The following is an 8,137-nucleotide window of genomic DNA, read 5'->3' on the forward strand; positions in this document are numbered from 1 at the left end:
CTCATTCTCTTTCCCTGTGCTCTTCCTTCCGCTTGTGCACACACACTCACTCTCATTCCCTCTCAGTCAAAGAAAGACAAATACCATATGATCTCACTCATAGGTGGAATTTAAGAAACAAAACAGATGAGCATGAGGGGAAGAGGCAAACCAGGAAACAGAGTCTTAACTAGAGAAAAAACTGAAGGTTACTGGAGGGGAGGTGGGCAGAGGATGGGTTAAATAGATGATTGGTATTAAAGAGGGCACTTGTGATGAGCACTGGGTATTGTGTGTATGTATGATGAATCACTAAATTCTAAATATTACACTGCATGTTAACTAATGGAATTTAAATAAAAACTTGAAAAAAAAACTTTTCTTATTAAAAACCAACCGTTTTTAATCCTGCCTATCTCTATTTTTGTATTTTCCTTAAAAGTCAACCTTGAAAAGGCTCTCGATATTTCCTATTTGTTTCCCTATGCTCCTCAGTCCATCACCTTCTGAATTTCATCCTCACTGAAACCTCTCCGACCATAGTTACTGACCTCTCTATTAGTAAATCAAGCACTTTCCCTTAATTCCTTTGACTTCTGGCAGGATTTGACACTGCTATCCACTGCTTCCCTTTGTGATGACCATTTTGTGGTTTTTCTTTTGTTTCTCTGCCAGCTGATTTCCAGATGGTTAGTCACTCTATGTTCCCATAGTGGCTAAGGGATTGTAACACTTACCATGTACTATATTAATAATTTTTGAGGACTATAACTGTATCGTATTCACCTTAGTATTCGTACGCCCTAGTGAACATTTCTTGTCCCTAATAATCAGTTTGTTGAATAGTGAATAACTGAAAAATGGAGAAGTCAGGAAGACTTGAGGCTACTTTCCAAAGGTAGTTGAAACCAGTGAGATTTGTTAAAGCACACTGTCCTACAAAATCCTTCACATCACAATACAGGATTTTTTGTCCCCTGTACCCTCACATGAATTTCATCTTTTTCAAACTATGGCTATCAGAATATGATCTCTGGAACCCATATTTGCCCTTTAAATTTATTACTTTAGATTCCTTCTTTCCGCTTTTCTCTTGTTTCTCGGAGAATTTTTTATTCTTTGCTTAAAATCTTACTCTAAGGATGTTTGAAGTAAGATAACATTTAACAAAATAAAATTAAGCAAATACATGAAACATTGGGAAATTTGGTGAAAAGATAATGAATTGAATGCACATCTTTTGCCTCCTCCCAAAACTCCTTTAAAGCAAGTGAAATTTTCAAAAAGGCATAAACCTATAAGGATAAGAAGATTGGGGGGGAGGGAAAGAAAAAAAAAAAGAATGAGAGAGAAGGCAAAACAAAATCTTGAAATCTGGACTACAAATGGTGGTATAGGGCAGTCCTGAGAGCTGAGCAGTCAAAGCTAATTACCGTCCCTCCTCCCCGCCAAGTCTCAAGAATTTGTAGTTGTGGGGAATCTCTGGACATAAGGGGAAGGAGATGGAAGACAGAAGCTAACAAAGACGGGTTAAGAGTCTGTTTCCTGGGTGGCACAGTTGGTTAAGCCTCAGGCTCTAGGCGTCGGCTCAGGTGGAGATCTCAGGGTCTTGAGGTCAAGGCCTCCCTTTGGGCTCCATGCTCAGCATGGAGTCTGCTTTAGATGAGATTCTCCCTCCCTCTCCCTCTGCCCCTCCCATGCATGCTCTCTCTCTAAAATAGATAAATAAATCTTTTAAAAAGAAATATTAATATAATTAAGCAGTTACATGTTATTTACTTACCACCAAGGAATAAAACAGGAAAAACATGGTCTCTGTTTTGGAGAACACTAGGCAGAGTTGAGGGAGGAATACCGTATGGAAAATAGGTAGACTAATGAAACATATGCTTGCCAGGCCAGGACCTCTGTCCTTCACTTAACTTTTAAAATGCTAGCAACCAGGCCTTTGTTTTCTAGCAGGCAATAGGAAGAGGTTTTTCTGGGGAATCTGCCCAGCCTAAGAGAAGAGATCTAAGGATCCCAATGAAACTAACTCAACACAGCTTCATCATCCTTCAGCAAAGTATGCACAGTCAAATCCATATAGGCCTTAGAACTCAAAATTGGTGGCTTAAACAATGGAACTTTATGTTCTAACAGTTGTGGAAGCTAGACATCTAAAATCAAGTCATTGTCAAATGGAGTTTCTCCTGAGGCCGTTCTCCTTGGCTTGCAGACAGTGACCTTCTCGCTATGTCCTCATATGGCCTTTTATCTGTGCATACACATAATTGGTGTCTCCTCCTCTTCTTATAAAGGCCTACTGGATTGGGACCCCAGCCTTATGACCTCACTTAATTACCTTAATTACCTCTTCAAAGGCCTAATCTTTACATACAGTCACAGGGAGTTTAGGCTTCAACATACGAATTTTAGAGGGATACAATTCATTCTGTATAACTACATCAGATGACCGGGCTCGGAATTCCAAAGAATGAAGAAACTGGAAGGAAAGAAATAATATATGATTCAAGAAAGTTTTCTTGTACATTTCCTGTTATGAGATTCTAAGCTGAAAGATCCTACCAAACACCCAGAACAAAAAATGAAAACAGATCCACATCAAGGCACATCATCTCGAACTTCACAACACTGGAGAGAAAGAGATCATAGATACTTCCAGGTTATAGATTCAGAATGGCTTCAGATGGCTCAGTAGAAGCCCTGTAATCTAAGGGAGCAATGGATTTCCCTAGACTCAGTTCCGCAAGTAGTCCCATTTCAATAGACCACCTTCAAAATTCTGAAGAGAATTAATTCCAGCTTAACATTGCATGTCCAGCCAACTATCAACCAAGTGTGTAAATAGAACAAAGACAATTTCAGACATGCTAAGTCTCAAAAAAAGTACCTTTCATGAACACTTTCTTAAGAAGACTCTGGAGATATGACCCACCAGAAGGAGGAAATAAACTAAGAAGGAGGTAATTATGAAATACAGGAAACACAATAAATATCAAATATGGAGATAAAAGAATCCCAAGATGATGCTGAAAGAGCAAGGCCAGGATGATAGCACAGACAGAAACCAGTCCCAGTTAGATTTGGTGGGAAATCTTTGGGAATTACTGCTTCAAAAAGATGAAATTGGGGTTTCTGGCTGGCTCAGTCAGAAGAGGATGTGACTCTCGACCTCGGGGTCATGAATTCAAGCCCACACTGGGTGTAGAGATAACTTCAATAAATAAATAAACAAGAAGAAAAGGATGAAAGTGACAAAATTCTAGTTGCATTGAAGCCTTCAGAGAATATTTAAATACTTAATACTTGGGTGGCTCAGTTGATTAAGCCACTGCCTTCAGCTTAGGTCATGATCCCGGAGTCCTGGGATTGAGGCCCCCATCAGGCTCAGCTCCACGGGGAGTCTGCTTCTCCCTCTGACCTTCTCCTCTCTCATGCTCTCTCTCTTAAATAAATAAATAAAATCTTTTAAAAAAATAAATACTTAATACTTAATGTTTAAATATTAGACCTAGAGTTTGGGAAGTAAACCAATGAGACACACAGAATACTAAGCAAATTTAAGAGCCATGCATTTATTAGCTCTAGGGAAAATACAATCTTTCACTAGATAAGAAAATAATTGTATTTGTGACTATGTAAATACTGAGTATTTGCCTAACAAAAATGTATAATCACATTGGAAGGATGGGCATTGGGGAAGGGTGCCATGTGTGATGGAGATTGAGGAGGAGGAAGAAATAGAGCCTAATCCTTAACTTCCATAGTGAAAAGTCAGCATCCTAATAGTCCAGGATAATAGACAAATCAAGAAAAAGCAATATAAGCCTAATACTTAAAAGCATGGAGGTACATATTAAAAAAAAAAAAAATTAAAAGAGTAGAAAGCAGTTGCATGTAAGAAATGAAGAATTTATGAAGATGTATACGTCTTTCATAAATTTTGTGGAACTATCTGACTCTGTAAACATTGAGAATTTATAACCTTATTAAAATTAAAAATGAGGGGCACCTGGGTGGCTCAGTGGGTTAAAGCTTCTGCCTTTGGCCCAGGTCATGATCCCAGGGTCCTGGGATCAAGCCCCTCATCTCTGCCCAGCAGGGAGCCTGGTTCCCTTCCTCTCTCTCTGCCTGCCTCTCTACCTAATTGTGATCTCTGTCTGTCAAATAAATAAATAAAATCTTAAAAAAAAAAGCTAAAAAAATTAAAAATGATTTTAAAAATATAATTGCATAATAGACATGCATTTAATTGGAAAACTATGAACGACACTCTTAAATATAATTTTTATTAATTTCCTTTCACAGCTACCTTTTTAAAAAAGATTTTATTTATTTATTTATTTATTTATTTATTTGAGAGAGAGAGAAAGTGAGAGAGAGCATGAGAGGGGAGAAGGTCAAAGTGAGAAGCAGATGCCCCACGGAGCTGGGAGCTTGATGTGGGACTCGATCTGGGGACTCTCGTGCTTCCTGGATATAACCCATCTCTGCATCTGAGCTGTCACTCTCAAGTCTCTCTCCCCTACCTTGTCCCATTCTTTATACACCTTTGGGTGACCTGATCTGAACAAACCCGTATTTTTTCTGAGTTTCATCATATTAGAATGGCTCCAGAATCTGAAAACCTGAGGCTGCGCCTGGTTGGGGACCTCTGCTGCCCTCCTATGGCTGGTCTACGCATTACACCCACATAGTCTTGAGACTTGACCCTTGGAATCCCAAAAGCTGTTTCACTGGAATCGTGTGGGCCTGAAGAGTAAGAAAAATCCTGAGATGGTCATCATGGAAGCTCAAAAAGAGGATCATGGGATCAACTGTTTATGGAGCACGTATTATGTTCCAGGCATTTGGAATATGGGTGTAAACAAGAGTAAAAAACTCTGCCCTCCTTCCTATCAGGACAGTGACCCAGTATGTTGTGTCAGAGAAGCAACACGATTAAGAGAGGGTACAGATGTGGAGGAAGGGGTAGCCAAGAAGGATATCAGAGCCTGAGTGGAGAGGGTCTATTCCATGGTGTGGCAGTGTTGGGCGATTGATTACATACAGACAAACTGATCAAATACACACATGTACTAAGGATACATTTGAAAGCCATTAAGAACAATGGAAGCCAGGTTTTTCACTATCAGAGAAGGGAGTTAACAGTGTGAAGAAAGAGAAAACTAGAATGAACCTTGTGGTGTGGGACTGGAATTGGAGATATTGATATGAATTCAATATAAATAGATAAAGTGATCAATTGTGTAAATACATATATCCTCTAGTTCCATCCACTGGTGTGGCCTGGAAATAGAGACACTCTAGTGCCTAGATCTTGTTTTTCAAATACCATTGTCCAGGGGTGCCTGGGTGGCTCAGTCAGTCGAGCACTGGACTCTTGATTCAGCTCAGGTCATGATCTCGGTCATGAGATCAAATCTTGCATCTGACTCCACGCTCAGCGGGGAGACTGTTGGAGATTTCTCTCCCTCTCCCTCTGCCCCTCCACACATTCTCTCTCAAATTTTAAAAAATAAATAAATAAACAAATAAATACCATTGTCCACTGTGAGGAATCAGTGCTCTGTGGAGAAATGGCTGATTCCAGGCCTGTAGCAGGTAAAGAACAGGAAGAGTCTTAGAACATCCTGTGCTGGAAAATAAGAATGCTCAAGAATGATGCAGACGTGGCGAAATGACGCAGAAGCTAGCTTGCAGAGAGGCTCTACTAGCCAAATTATGAACAATATGAACATCAAAATAAATGATAATAATAGACGATAGTTCACTATAATTTGAATAAAATAAGAAGCCATGGGTCCATATTGATACAATAAATAAATGCATGAATTCAAAACTTGATAAGGAACAATCTCAAAGTACCTTACCCCTTCCCACATACTTCACACAGGAGGTCACATAATCGAATGACCAAAGTAAACACCATCAGTAATAGAACATTTTGAAAGTGTGTGCTACCTGAGAGGATACGATGAGAACAGCACAGATCACCTCTGTGTATTTTTGCCAAAGATGCACAACCTAACCTAATCAAGAGAACATCAAAACAATTTTAAGACATTTTGCAACATAACTGTTCTGTGGTCTTCAAAATTGTTAGTCATCAAAGTCAAGGAAAAAAACTGAAGAAATGATCTAGATTGAAGAAAACTTAAAAAAAAAAAGGCAACCAATGCATAATTTTTTTAACAGATTTTATTTATTTGACACAGAGTTGGGAGAGAGCAAGGGGAGTGGCAGGCAGAGGGAGAAGCAGGGTCCCTGCTGAGCAAGGAGCCCGATGCAGGACTCGATCCCAGGACCTTAGGATCACGACCCCAGCAGAAGGCAGCCGCTTAACCAACTGAGCTACCCACATGCCCTTACAACACATAATTCTAAATTAGATCTTTCTATTGTGAAGAACTTAGGGGACAATGGATGAAATTGAATGGGATCTAAAGATCAGGTGGTAATAATATATCGATCGATGTTCACTGCCGGATTTGGGTGTTGTTTTGACGTTATGTAGGAATCACACACTGAAGGACTCAGGGTCACATGGGCACCAATTTACCCTCAAACTCTTAGAAAAATTAAGGCCTTTGTACTGTACTTGTAAATCCTGGGGAAAATTGAGTTATTTAAATGTCCTTAAAAAGTGAGAAACATCTGTTATTTCAGAAATGATAATGTAGCAAGAAGACAAATAAATAGGGGTGCCCGGGTGGCTCAGTGGGTTAAAGCCTCTGCCTTTAAGGCAGGTCATGATCTCAGGGTTCTGGGATCAAGCCCCGAATCGGGCTTTCTACTAGGCAGGGAGCCTGCTTCCCTTCCTTTCTCTCTGCCTGCCTGCCTCTCTGCCTACTTGTGATCTCTGTCTGTCAAATAAATAAATAAAATCTTAAAAAAAAAAGAAGACAAATAAATAAATGAGTAAGACACGTAGTCTATCAAATGGCTATAGTCTTGAGTGCTAAGTCACTACCTCAGTTAGAAACTAAATAGCAGATGAAAGGCCAGCCAAGGATTGAGAAGGCAGAATCCGTGAGACGAGATATGAACCAGGAGGAGGAGGAGAAAGTGAGGGAGAAAAAGCTTTCTAGTAGTATGAAGTGGTTCACTTGGCCACGTGCTGCTGTAAGATCATGTGAGATGAACAGAGATCACTAGAATTGGCCCCAAGGAGTCACAGGAGCGCTGAAGGAGAGGTTTCAGTGGACTGAGGACAGCAACCAGGTTAAGAAGGTTTGAAAAGAGAATGAGAGATGAGGACATGCAGTGTGGCATGGATCTCTCATCCCAGAAGTCAGAGTGATGTAGTTAGACGCTTGTGTGGGGGTAATGGAGGTTTTTTAAGATACAAGTTTTCCAGCACGTTTAGTACAATGGCAGGGGATATCCAGCAAGGAGAGAGGAACTCAGGATGCAGGAAACACTCCACTAAAGGAGCTGTGAGAGGGATGCAATCCAAGATTTCATGTGGAGACTCTGCCATTGGCCAGAGCAAAGGAAGAGAGGATGGGCCCAGGAGAAGTGTGACCGCTGTCACAGTGGGAAGGAGGGGAGAATTTCGTATGAGTTTGCTTCTATTTTCTCAGTGTAGTATGAGGCCAGGTCATCTACTGCGAACAGAGAGGGTGAAAGGTAAGCAGTTGGATGTGTGTGCCAGGGCTTTGAAGAGAGAAGAGGAGAAGTAAAACTCTCCACTTTGGAGAGTGGGGACACGAACACAGGAGTGCAGAGAAGTGACTCAGATGACCTTGCAGACAGAGGGCCCATGTTAAGATTTGTGGTTATCAAAGTGAGATCCAGGGCACCTGGGTGCCTCAGTCGGTCAAGCATCTGCCTTTGGCTCAGGTCATGATCCCAGAGTCCTGGGGTCAAGCCCAGTATTGAGCCCCACGTGGGGCTCCCGATACAGCAGGGAGTCTGCTTCTCCCTCTCCCTTGGCCACACCTCCACCTCTGCTCATCCTTGCTCTCTCTCTCAAATAAATAAAATCTTAAAAAAAAATAAAGTGAGATCCATCAGAATGCATGTGGAATTTCCCCCCAGCAATATCCAGTTCTTTGGGTATAGGTAAAGATATAAGGTATATTAAGAGTACCAAATAATTCTTTTTTGAATACACATATTTTTTTCTTCAGAGACACTAGAAGACAAGTTA

Source organism: Meles meles, chromosome 7, assembly GCF_922984935.1.
Source record: "Meles meles chromosome 7, mMelMel3.1 paternal haplotype, whole genome shotgun sequence".
NCBI lineage: Eukaryota > Metazoa > Chordata > Mammalia > Carnivora > Mustelidae > Meles > Meles meles.